We start from the raw sequence: 14448 nt of genomic DNA, 5'->3' as shown, positions 1-14448 counted from the left end.
CATGCAAAACACGCCATCATTGATGTACATGTACGTGAGTTGTGTCTCTTCGATTCTTTGAACAATGGTTCCGCCTTTTCACAGTGTCTGAGTTTAATGTACGAGAAAATCCATAAGTGATGTATGTCTCTGGCGACATCCTGGAATAAATTGTATGCAGATCTTGGCACACCCAAGGGGGCAACTCATAAACCCAGTACTTGAATATTTGAGTGTTTTACTAATAGTTATACTCTACTATCAGAGAGCCAGTGGTACTTGTGTTTCGGTGGTATTGATTGTTTCTGTATTGTAATACAGGAGTATAAAGATGCGTTTTAACCTATGAGACCCGTGATGAATCAGGGGTAGAATAGGTCTTTAGCAACCCTTGCTTGTCGACTAACGTTGACATGGTTGATGCCTGTCATCGTATCCCAATTGCGTGGATCTATGCTCAGGATGTCAATCACTGAATTGTTTGGTCCAGACTCAATTATTTACAGACCGTCGTCAAAAAGCTGGAATATTGCGGCGTTAAACAACAAACAACAACATTTAACATATGCCAGTTAGGTCATGTCGTGTCAGCATAAAGTGGCCAGGAAGTATCAATGAAACAGATCATAGACCACTTCGGTAAAAAACAGAGGGTATTATTCTGAACATCAACGGCAAACTGTTACTGGTAAATCGGGAGATATATGGCTCGTTTCCATGTCTATATGCACCTAGATTAGAACCTGAAACGTAGTTCTATCATGCTCGTACGGCATTTCATGTGTTGAAACAAACTAAATCACTAATATAACTTCTGTAGAAATATGAGACTTATACACACAATATACACGATATTCCTAGAGCAAGTTTATGTCTACATAACGTGCAAAGTCATATTCAATATTAAAATAAGAATGCTGAACACCGGCTTATATTATGTATTATATTTATATCATGACCTATGGTTGTTCCGTTACAGGTGGGAGTGTTGCGGATCGCGTGACGTTTGCGGTGACGTCACTGGTCGTTTCAGTTCTTGTAAACATGTTCCTGTACATGTAGTGGCCCTCAATGTTGACACTTCCAAACTCCTAGCATCTTTGGTTCCGGTTTTGATAACTCTACGGCTAATATGCTGTTGTTCCGATCGTGTAAATCTGTAGGATACTCACATGACTCAACCCACGTGTTCCGTACCCGAATGACGTGTTGAGTTAATCCTTGTTGGTTGTTCCACCGAAATAAACGGTACTGTTCACGAAGTCTACTTGTATGTTTGTTTTTCAAGACCTACAATTGTTGTCACATACTGTTGGTGGCACTAGTAAGCCAGTCACCCGCACCGAGGCGCCACAATTCGTTGTGGATAGTCGCTTCTCTGAGGTGTTGTAGAGTCATAAGATATAAGGCTTCGAATCTCTGATTTGCAATGATAATGGTTTTTGGTTGTGACTACCATGCACGTGTTCATTGGTTTTGCGAAGTAGTATAACGTCTATTCAGTGAATACTAACTGTTATCCCTGATAAGCACATACAAATATCCAAAATAATTCAGGAAACATTGCATCAGAATCATTATCATTATGTCGTTAATGTCCATGCTTCTAGTGGCGTCATCCATTTGTGTTTGGCTCTATTTCTGGTAAACATGTGACGAAAACTTCTCGTTAAAAACCTATGCTGGGTTTCAGTCAAAAATAGATCGGATTTTCATCTGAAGTGACAGTGTCAGTATTTTCCATATTAAAACACTCGTGGTAAAACCCTTTATATAAAGGATATTAGAAATGGGCAATAAATTACAGTAACATGTACCTGCAAACTGTAAATTAAAATACAGATACGCATACGCACGAACACAGGTGCTTTAGGAATATACATATACATGTACAGTTGCAAAACACATTTGCGTACTTGATCTAAGGTAACTTGTTCACAAGTGACATAGTAATATATACTATAAATCTGCTTTAGGTTTACACCATGATTTGGTTTGGAATGATACAATAACAGAAATGAAATATGGACACGTCTCTAAAGACACTAAATTTAACATTACTAACAAACTTGAATGAGTAATATTCAACTTGGATGACAAAATTATCAAATCAGTATTACAAGCTAGCCGTGTTCAAAATGTTCACAAATATGCGTCCAGTCACATAATGGTTGATTGGTTGGATTGTTGTATAACGCAATATTCAAGCTACATGACGGCGGTCTGTAATTAATCCAGTCTGGACCAGACAATCCAGTGATAGACATCATGAGCATGATATGCATCAACCAAGTCAGCGAGCCAGACCACCCGATCCCGTTAATCGACTCTTTCGACAAAGCCTATGAATAGAAACTTACAGGCAAAAGTATAGGTATGCCAGGAAAACAGACTGCCCTACTTTTGGAGAGTTTGCAATAGTGAAGGAAACTCTAGTTTTACAGGTGGTGTACCTCACACGAGGTTAAAGGTGATTTTGAGGTTTGAGGCAGTTGGTCTGACAATCCAGTGATTAATATCATGAACATCGATCCGCGCAATTTGGATCGATGAGAAGCATCAACCAAGTCAGCGAGTCTGACCACCTGATTCCGTTAGTCGCCTCTTACGACAAGCATAGTCGCCTGCGTGTCAACCGACATTCGTAACATATCTTGTTGAGCAGAAAGTGGATCAGTTACCAAGGGTGCTAATTATTTTTTTTAACTCACAGGGATAGTTTTAAGCCATCAGGGTTTACAGGCAGGAGTCCGCAGGATTACAAATCAGGAAAGGATACTTCTTCTGCATTTTCGTCAGAGCCTAATTGTAGACATTGCCGCAAGTTAGGGCATATACTTTCTGAGTGTAGAAAACTCGCTTTCAAAAACTGTCATTCCTTTATGACAAGTTACAGCCTTTTGTGGTTCGGCTAATAAGGAGTTGTTGTAGAGTGAGTGAGTGAGTTAAGATTTATACTCACATCGGCGGTATTTCAGCATAATGTGACTACAACAATTTAAACATACATCCGAGAGAGACCCCTAAAGATCCGGGGTAAAATAGGTCTTTAGCAACCCATGCTTGCCTTAAAAAGCGTCGTCGTAAGAGGTGACTAACGGGTTCTGGTGGCCAGGCTCGCCGACCTGGTAGATGCACATTATGGTATCCCAATTGCGTGGATCGATGCTCATGATGTAAATCACTGGATTGTCACTCGACTATTGGAATATTGGAGTGCGACCTTAAAAATCAAACAAACAAACATCATTGATCAAGTTAGGTATGTCCTAGATCGCACAGCAAGGACTGGTTCAAATCGTGTCTTCATTTCCGCAACAAAATCGGCGTAACTACTGGAGCAGTCATTGAGTCCGCTTCTCCTATTAAAATTTCTGCTTTTGTTTGTTTTGTGGTCAAATATGCCCATATATTGGAATTGGGGTTCAGAATTTGGTTGTTATCTGTCGCATTTCTTTGATGGAAATGATCATTGTCGGCAACGTATTGATGACCTGTTATAAACCCCGTTTATTTCTCATTTGGTATTTTATAATATAAAACGTCAACGACAGAAAATAACCAATAATCAATCACGATTATTAGCCGAAACAGATGCAAAATACATAGCGGGTGAACATTAAATGAATGGGTCACTGAAATCAATAGAAAGCATGTATTATACTGGTCAATTCAGGGAACCCGTCAAGTGTGTACATCTTCGTTTATAATTCCAATGAAAGTTACAACCATTTGGACAATGTCTTTTGTTATATCATTTAAACATTTCTGTTACCATAAGTTCCTACACTGATGTAAACTAACACATGCCAAGATTTTACTACCGCTTTGCTCAGATAATAGTTGTCCAATTTGTATACATATGGGAATGTGTTACTGTTCCCAACCTGTGCTTGAAGTGTTTCACCATTCCTGATGTCATGACAACGTCCAGCTTAATGACGACTTCCTGTAAACACTCGAGTCAAACAAACCAGTGGTTGATGTAACGAGAAACGTCTTGGGCATGATGACACGCAATCTAACAAGTTCAGTGGTCTGAACACCTGATCCAATACGTCACGGTCGCCTCGTAGGGCAAGCATATGCAGCTAGGGACATGCTTGTATTATGACCAGGAATTATCATGAGGTTAATGTTTGTACGAACTACGAGATGGAACTGATCACTTGAATGTTTTATCATAACAATGTAATGCTATTTACATGGCTGACGACCCGTGAAGATCCGTGGTAGAATAGGTCCTCAGCAGCCCATGTTTGCCGTAAAAGACGACTAACGGGATCGGTTGGTCAGGCTCGCTGACTCGCTCCCCATTGCTTGGATCGATGCTCATGATGTCAATCACTGGATTGTCTGGTCCAGACTCGATTATTCACAGACCGCCGTCATATAGCTGGAATATTGCTGTGTGCGGCGTTCAACAACAAACATGTTAGAATCTAAACTTTAGTGTCAGTGGTTTTATTTTAGCTTGCACTTCATTTATTCTTTTTATATTGGAAGAGTTACTTCCCTTTAATTGTCACATGTGTTGGATGGAAAACTGGCTGACATGTGAAATGTAGATTTGATTGATGAGTTGAAGAAATACAGAAGATTTATTTGAATATTTGTCTTTATTGATCATTGAAGATAGAAACAAGATGTCTTTAACAAAACAAACAAACAAACAAACAAAACATGACTGACTTAATAAGAGCCACGTATTGATCACCTGTTCCCAGCCTGTTTATTTCTGATTGCTTCGTGTATGTAGCTGACAAATTGATGAAGCGTCGTAAAATCGTCCCTTTGACATATATGAACCTTATGTATTTATTGCTTATTATATTCGAATACAAACTACAAACGGGAAGAATATTCTGTAGTGGAACAGTTCCAAGCCATTTTGATCCAGGGTATAGAACATCAATCAAGGTCCCTTCACAACAAAATGGGCACACAACACTGGTTGACGAACCAATGCACACGTTCAAACAGGACACGGACTGAGAATCCACGCTGAAGCAGATACAACCTCCAGTATGTGCTGTTGCAGATGGTGAACCCCTCAGCCTCGTCGGCCACATGTTTCTCCCACGGTCTCTGAAATCATACACCACTGACTGAATACTGCATGCTTATGTTATATATATATAAAAATAACATTGAGCAAAAATGACCATCAACTGATTTCCCTCTGTGGGTGGTAACCACAATGCATGGGGTTTCACTCTATGTCACTTTAAATCACATATTACATACATTTTACCCGTACATTTCCGTATAGGTAACAATTTTAAATCTTTTACGCATATAGGCGATACCATTGCCACATATTCGTTTGACCTTTGAAGATCCGGGTTAGAATTGGTATTCAGCAAACTTTGCTTGTCGTACGAGGCGACTAACGGGATCGGGGTCGCTGACTTGGTTGATGCATGTCATCGTATCCAATTTCCGTAGACCGATCCTCATGTCAATCACTGGATTGTCTAGTCCAGATTCGATTGATGTACAGACCGCCGTCATATTGCTGGAATATGTCTGAGTGCGGCGTTAAACATTAAACAATCAAAACGTACATGTATGTTTTCTTATGGTTACCATACCCTTATAAATCCATCTGTGATATTGAGGCGTAATAAATGTTTGGTGTATTGTTTCAAACACACTTGAGATGCAAGAGACAATCACGCGATTGATATAAGGAGCAACGATCCACGCCGATGGGTTCGATGCCACGTAATCAACCAAGTCTTGGGACCTATGTTAACCCAGAATCCAAAGGGGGGTGGCACTATGTATCCTTGAACACACCAGTTAAGAAAATACAGAATAGGTTTTCTTTAGTTCATTTACCAGTAGTATTCATTTAGAGTTCACAATCCTTGTCATGTTGGGAAATGTCTAGACACTTTAAAAAGGGACGTTTAAACTATTGCAGTGCTCCACTTTAAAATAGGTCTTCAGCAACCCATGCTTGCCGTAAAAGGTGACCATGCTTGTCGTAAAAGGAGACTATCGGGATCGGGTGGTCAGGCTCGCTGACTTGGTTGATGCATGTCATCGATCCCAATTTCGTGGATCGGTGCTCATGATATTAATCACTGGATTGTCTGGTCCAGACTCGATTATTTACAGACCGCCGTCATATAGCTGGAATAATGCTGAGTTCGGCGTTAAACAACAAACCAACTTTGATAGACCAGTATCAAGGAAACAAGTTACCATGCGATAACAGAGTAGTTTGTGTTGATTATACTGACCTTTAGCTAATAATGTTGACAGTTATATACACTTATTGGAAGACACTAATGTGCAGTGATGCATGAGTGTCTTATATGGGCAATTCGAAAATTTTACTATACTTCCTGCACAAAGTCCGCATGAGATGCATGCTATATTCATTAATCATTTCGTCGCTATGTGGCTGAGTGGTCAGGCTCGCTGACTTGGTTGATACATGTCATCGGTCCCAATTGCGTGGATTGATGCTCATGGTATTAATCACTGGGTTTTCGGGTCCAGACTCGAGTATTTACAGACCGCCGTCATATAGCTGGAATATTGCTAAGTGCGGCGTTAAACAACAAACCGAACCAAACGCTAAGGTGGCTGAAAAAATATGCCGATGCGACGTTAAAACCGAGTAGAATTAAGCATGTGTTGAGACCTGAAACTACATTTCAGTAACTCATAAAATATATTTTGTTAGATCGCCCTTTCGGTCCATAATAGATGCCATTTGATCCAACAGGACACATATGATCTGAGTCTGTATCCAACATTCATTCAGTCACTTAACTATGATGAGCAAATGGTTGGTTGTTGTTTAACGCCGCACTCAGCAATATTCCAGCTATACGACGGCGGTCTGTAAATATTCGAGTCGGGACCAGGCAATCCTTTGATTGACATCATGAACATCGATCCACGCAATTGGGATACGATGACATGCATCAACCAAGTAAGTGACCACCCGATCTCATTTGTCTCCTCTTACGACAAGCATAGTCGGCTTTTCATAAGTGGTGTTGTGAATAAGATGTGGTGCATCATTATATCCGTAGAAGAAATCACTTCTTATCCTGAGAAGTAGTGTTATGGCACTGCAGCTCACTTGATGGATACGCCGTCACGAAGATTTGATTTACATGTCACGAAGGCAGCCGCTTAACAAGATTTCCTCTCAGCACTGACAGTCAAATTTTTCAGCGTTTACACTGAGGCTGGAAACTATTTCAGGGGGGTTGCGGCTAAGGACAGATGCATGACGGGCAGACCACGACAAAAGCTCGCTTGACTTTCAGTGAAAAAGCTAAATAGTGTATAAATGTAATATACTAAAAAAAAGACACACGAAAGTAGTAAAATCGTAAAAAGTTGACATAGTGTTGCCGACATCCACACAAAACTAATACCAATAATGAATTGAAAACAAAACCACGTGAAACACCGAAACATGCTGTCATGCTGTTGGTATAAAAACGTTCGTTTTTATTTGCATGCCATCACAATTTTACAGCAAGTGCACAGTGAATATACGCCTCGACTGACAGAAGCCCAACGCAACAACGCCATCGGCCGACTGCAGGAGAATCCTATTCAGCTGTAGCAAAGGGTTTTCCCCGTTGCACCAAACACCATCACAAGACAGTGGATTCGTTATCAGACACACGGGACAACACGTGACCTTCCCAGATCTGGTCGACTACATATCACTACTAGAGTACAGGACAGTTTCAGCCGACTACGTCATTTTCCTGAAAGAACAACGGTCTTCTCTACAACTTCGGCAAAACCTATGAGTTAGTGAGTGATTATGGTTTTTCGCCGCTTGTAGCAATATTCAAGCAACATCACGGTGGAGGACTCCAGAAACGGGCTTTGTACCCACGTAGGGAATCGAACCCGGACCTTCAGTGTGACGAGCGAACGCTTTAGCCACGCGGCTACCCCACAAACCCTTATCAATTCCAGGATTGCGTAGGATATCAGCCCTACGTTTCGGAACCGTTTAGGCCCTAGACGACCAGTTCGAGGTGTCATTTTGACGGACCTGCGACGTCAATGTTGTCAACGTCACAGTGTGTGGTAACAACTGTGATGGAGATGTTTCGATTGGATGACGATGACAATCACTCTTGAACTCGAATGGTGGCTGTACACGATGTTGAGAACCTTCACCTTGAACATCTACTGTTCTATATGTGCCAAGTGGAACCTGGGTCAATGACAATGATGTGTGCCAACTTTCGACAATCAATCTGTTGATTATTTATATGGAATATGAAATATACATCCAATATCACGTTTTTATACTTGCCGGGTATCTTTATCATCCATATCCGAATATAACAAAGTCACAGATAGTTCTTATGTTGAGTAATATAAACTGACGTCCAAAAGAAACTTTACCAGAGTTTGAAATCACTCTTGCTCAAAAACAACAAAACATACATGCATGAAGTAAAGTGTATTGAGAAGATCAATATATCAACATAATCAACACTGAAAATGACAATCATACCGCGACCGAAAATGACGTCAGAGCCCCCCAAAGTTGGGTGTGGTACAAAACTCGAACTTTCAGAATCATGGACAATAGTACATGAACAATCGCTCACGTCCAATAACAATTCATTCGTAGCGTGTGTGACCACCAAATGCCTCAATACAGGCAAAAACTCTTCGACGCACAGAAGTCTGATGAGGTCACGTGGGATTTGACGCCATTCCTCTTGGAGGGCCAAGATCAGTTCTTGCCGGTTGGCTGGAGAGTGTGGTCGTTATCGAACACGACGATCCATCAAGTCCCAGAGGTGTTCTATGGGGGACATGTTGGGTGAGCGTGCAGGCCACGGCAGGGCGTTGACGTTGTTGGCTGCGAGGAAGTTAGTGACAATTCTGGCAGTATGAGCTCTAGCGTTGTCATGCTGATAAATGACACCACGTGACAGCTGTTGGAGAAATGGTAGGACAACTGGACGAAGAATGTTATCCATGTAACGCTGAGCTGTCAAGTTTCCGTCAACGATGACCAGCGGTGTCCTCTCCTGCCCACAGATCCCTCCCCACATGACACTCCCTCTACCATATGGTACGACCTCCTGCACGCAACACGCCGCCGTTCGTTCACCCCTTCGGCGGTAAACACGTTGTCTTCCATCAGCCCTAAACATACAGAATCGACTTTCGTCAGTGACGACAACCCTCTGCCAGTCACGTCGTTGCTAACGTCGTACAGTCCGGGCCCATCTCAATCGCAGACAACGATGTTGCGCTGTCAATAGCTGTCCTCTGTATGGTCTTAAAGCCGTGATCCTATGAGCCCTGATTCTCCTGGTCAATGTCTGTCGTCAACCCTGTGACCTAAGGCATTTGTCGCCGATGACGTCACTGTCAGAAAGCGATTTCGGAGGTGCAAAGTACGCAAGTACCGGTCATCATGAGGCGTGGTCACCCTGGGTCTGCCTGTTCTTGGCCTGTCAGCGGTCCGCCCTGTCTGTCTGTAACAGATCTACTGAGCATTGTAGCTGCAGGATATCATATGTTTGAAGGGTGATTTCTAATGTGTCTTCTGACTGGTAGTTGACATTGTTAAAGTTTACCTTGCCTTGTGCAATCTGGAAGTTGACAGTTACATCTGTATCATCTTCCGTGGCGACAATCATGAATAGGCAAACATTTGATTCACAAAGAGTGACAACTGTGTATTCTGTACCAATCTGCGACACCGGTAGAGCTAGAAACGCGCCGATAGAATTAGAGGCTGTGTTGAATCCTTGCACATAGATCTCCTGGTCGCTGGTTACATGTATGCCAAGGCTGTGTTTAGATGTAAAGAGCTGAATAGCCTCCTCTGGAAGAGCAAAAGTTAGGAAGTCCTTGACAACTTTAGTTGTGAGCGGTATGACATCCGGAGATCTTGGTGTAGATATGTTAACTGTTATCAAATCGTCGTTGTCGTTGATGATTGTCAGAACTAATGCTGAACTGTGGTTTTGTGTTCGCAGAAAGCCAAGATAAACTCTGTTCCTGAGAACCGTATGCTTCTTGTACCTGGTGAAAATCATTTAGATATGAATGCCAAGAAGACAATGTAACAGATGACTTTGGTTTGGTTTGTTGTTTTACGCCGCACTTAGAAATATATTTCAGCTTTATAAGGGCGGTCTGTAATTAATCGAGTTTGAACCAGACTATCCAGTAAGTGACTATCATGAGAACCGATCAACGCATTTGGGATCGATGACATGCATCAACCAAGTCAACGAGTCTGACCATCCGATCTTGTCAATTATATTGTTACAGAGTTATGGCCCTTGCTATTTTACTTAAAACTTGCATAGTGTGTGTACAAGTTTCAAACTTTATTTTGGGAACATAATTCTACCTTAAATGTTTGTGAAGAGGTGAGGTGATATGGGGTTTAACGCCTCACATAAGAATATTGAACTTATATAGCGACGTTCCATACATGAACCCCATGGGGACCCGGGGTAGAATGTGTTCCCAGCACCCCATTGCTGGTCGTAAAAGGCCCCTAAATTGGGCAACCCGTTTGCCGTGGTTTGCGCCCCTGTGTCGGTGGAGGAAGGAATTCTTGTTTTTGAGGGCACTGGTTGCGTGAACGGTGTTCCTTTTGCCCAACACACCACTGCGAACACAGCTGACAATGTTACACAGGAATTCACATTATCTTACAGCCCTATGGGTACCCAGGGTTGCATGTGTCTCGAGGACCCCATTACTGGTTTGCCGTGGGTTTCTTCCTTGTGTTCCTTGTGTCGGTGGAGGAATCGATTCTGGTAGTTGTTAGCGCTGGTTCCACGTACACGGTTCCTTTAATCCAAATACGTACATCATGGCCTTTACAAATTCTGTTTCCATTAAAAATGACCTAAATATCGTTCAAAGGCTGATCATCGATCATGTCATGAATACTGTGTTCGAAATAGACATAGGCCCGTAGACCCTAGGCTGACAAATTTGGTCTCTCAGTGATAGTTATATATTTAAGAAGGCTTTTGCGTCCTGCGGTATATTTTAAGCTGTAAACGTGGTGAATGAATCACAACACTGAGACTGGTTTTGAACAGGGTGAAGCTTCGAAGTACTGCCCTCGTTAACTCTTTCAACACCACAGGTCAAAATAAATAATAATATAGCTTCATGAACCTAAAGGTCATATCATGCATCATTAAATCTATCACTTTTCACAAAGTCGGAAAATACGTATTTCCTACCAATTTATCATTTTGTATCAATAGATTTAAAATTATGAACTATTTCAATGTTATTGAAAAAAGATAATCTGGGACACATGCTTTGACAACGGGTCCATTTCGAATATGTCAGAGAGCAATATAATGACGTTTTAAGCAAATCGTAAATAAATTAAATAAAGTAATTAATATAATCAACAAACATATATCTAAAAATTGTCAAACTTACATCTGAGTTACTATGTTCATCTTTTTGTGCGATCGTGTACTGTAAGTCAAATGACATCTTGGCATTAAATTTTGTCGGCTCGAATATGCATGAGAAATCATTGTCCCAGGTCGTAATCTTGTACGATATGTCTACAAAGTTCCATATTTTGAGGTCGCTCAAAACGCTCAAAATAACACGATTTGACCAAAGACTTTTGTCTTCATTTAAAATATATCATACACGAGGATGGGACCCATTGCTGTAATTCATTGGCTGCCTCGGGTGCTTGCTTTTGACCAATCACGAAAGTTTATATTAGATTACATCACTAGAATTCAATTTATATCTTATAAAGTCGCACGTTACAACTACGACAATACTCTAGGTGAGGTTACAGCAATATCATTGATGATCAGAGCTTTCTAACGATACCAAACATCGAACGAATCTGTGCATGTGTTATTTATACAAATCTTCGAAAACTGAGCTATTTCCTCATGCAACCGAGCGGAAAGCCACCATTGTCGGGGAAAATGTGATGATAGAAAATACTTAACATTCTTTTTACCATCATCTTCCTATTACTTTAACAATGAATATGAAAAAGAACGAGAGTTTGCTACTAACGTGGCTATATCCCCCGCCCCTGTTGCAGAGTTTATGACATAAAAATTAAATCTAAACAAACCCTAACCTTTTATAACCGAGGTGGAACTTGTCATGGAAATTGTAAAAAAAGAAGAGTTTGGAACCTAAGTCCATCTTGTTGCCATGGAAACGTCAAAGACAAACAAATTCTTAAATTTCTAAATAGCAAAAGGCACCAGTTCAGCATGTACTTGACAGACCTGCAAAGTTTGATGAAAAAATATTGAACGGTTTCTGAGTTCTGCTCCGGAAACGAAACGTGACGTACGGACGGACGGAGCCCGTTTCTATATCCCCCGCCAACAAGATAGTGGATAGCTCAACTATGAAATCTTAAAATTGCCGGAAAAAGGTCATTATCTTCGCTTCCTTAGTGCTTAATCTGGACGTTATGCATGTTAGCTTGAATATGTTTTATTAAAAACGAACTTGAATAAGTTATAAATGGTTTAAGTAAATAATGTGATAAACAGAACTTTCATATTCATAAACCTTATACACCTTTCAAATGGTGTTTGAGATGTCGCAGAAAAGATGTTTTACAAGCTGACATTTTCCCAGATAAATGTAGGCTTCTTATATCACCACAAAGTCTCTGGGAGCTCTTTGTGATAGCGGTAAAAGCTTCTGGTTCACTGGTTCTGTTTTGTAATTCATCATGCAAAAGTACATCTCCCTGCTTCAACTAAAATGTTTGGGCCTACATTTTTTTTACCAATGGCTCTACATTTGTTGTTTTTTAAATGTGCTGGTTCTCAGTGCTCTGGGTTTGCTCTGCTGAGTTTTAGACACTGCCTGAAAGTGCTTTAGTTTCCAAGCAGCAAGAAACTTGTGCAAGTTTAATAGTCATCAGGTCTAAAATTGGAGAACTTCTCAAGCATAATCCTTTTTTAATATCCAAGACAATCCAATCTGTATGCGTAGATGGTACGAACGTTTCACGTCTTCGAGGCGGTTTGCTCCTTGAGCAGTGTGCGCGGAGACAGCATCGTATTATTTTTTTCAACATATATGAATATAACAGGATTGCTGTCTATATCTCACCCCACAAAACACGCAACTCCAGTAGAGAAATTGTTAGTGACAGAGCCCGTTGTCTGGCGGACATGTCTGAGGAGGAGAGAGGCTGCTGATCGAAATGTTACATCTGCCAAGTATGGTGACCGAGAGGGGACATCGCTTTCACGCTTTCTTGCGGTTAAGCAATATCCCCTCTTGACCACTACAGGGGCCACATGTGATATATGGCCCTATTCAGTTGTGTGAGACCATCATGCCGAAAGCGCGTGGCAGATCATGGCAATACGCTCTAAATAAATCAGGTTAAAATCTAAATATATACTTTTCAAAAGAAGTTAAGATTGGCTGATTGTTTTGCAAAAATACAATCTTATAATTGTTGGTGTTCTATAACTTGTTTTGGGTAGTATATGATGTTACAGTGTGTCATAAGGTTGTCCGTAAATGTTCTTTTTGACATTTGTTGTATGTTTAACTTGAATTGTGTTTCTTGTCTTGTGCAAATCTACAAATATATGTACTTGCATAAAGTAATTTGATAAACACCGCTGTGAGTGAGTGAGTGAGTGAGTGAGAATGGTTTCACGTCGCTTTTAACAATAATCCAGTAATATCACGGGTAACAACAGAAATGGGCTTTACACATTGTACCCATGTGGGAAATCGAACTGGGTCTTCGGCTTGACGATCGAACGCTTTAACCACTAGGCTACCCCACTGCCCCCATCGCTGTGGCGTTACCACAGTTGATATGTGTACTTGTGTAAACTACACATATGGAGAGACATAATTAGTGAGGCCACATAGTTAAGGTTGATAACAATATGAAATGCATTACTGTGATTATCTATAACATATATTAAATCAGCTATCACTCTAATATGTAACAACATAACTCACATCAGAACGCACATTAGTTAATCATAAAGTTTAAATGGAATTCCCGAAGACAGTTTGATCGAAAGTCATTATAAGAAACGAGTTGTTTTTAAAAAAAATATTTACAACGCATTTCATTTCTATAGTCCAAGGAATGGGGTTACCGGTTAATGACGCTCTCGAAAGTCGTATATGTGACTTAAGGTAGAGACATATATCTAATTCATCTGTATTTTGTAAGGGAAACATAACTGTGTACATGTATGCATAATGTACATGACCCGTCAAGATTCCGGGGTAGAATAGGTCTTCCGCAACCCAAGAGACGTTCTGATTGGTCGGATGTAAGGTCGTTCTGGCGTGACCCCTAATGGGATGTTCTCAGATCTTTTTTGAGCGGTAGCGAGAACAAAGATCTGATTATAATGAGATTGATGGGAAATAGTCCTACTGTGCAGCCTTGTGTGCCTTGTGCTTTGTTTGGTTGGTTTGTAGTCT

General features: G+C 40.8%; 1 protein-coding gene across 7 annotated transcripts in view; it reads left to right on the top strand.

The window, feature by feature from the left end:
• Nucleotides 1-14448, top strand: part of LOC124126175 — a 371963-nt gene that overhangs the window by 288576 nt on the left and 68939 nt on the right. The window lies entirely within an intron of this gene.

The sequence above is a fragment of the Haliotis rufescens genome, unplaced genomic scaffold (genome assembly GCF_023055435.1).
Source record: "Haliotis rufescens isolate VD_foot unplaced genomic scaffold, xgHalRufe1.0.p SCAF_6, whole genome shotgun sequence".
In the NCBI taxonomy this organism is placed as follows: Eukaryota; Metazoa; Mollusca; class Gastropoda; order Lepetellida; family Haliotidae; genus Haliotis; species Haliotis rufescens.
Note: the sequence above shows the minus strand (reverse complement) of the source record. Positions and strands in the feature narration are given on the sequence as shown.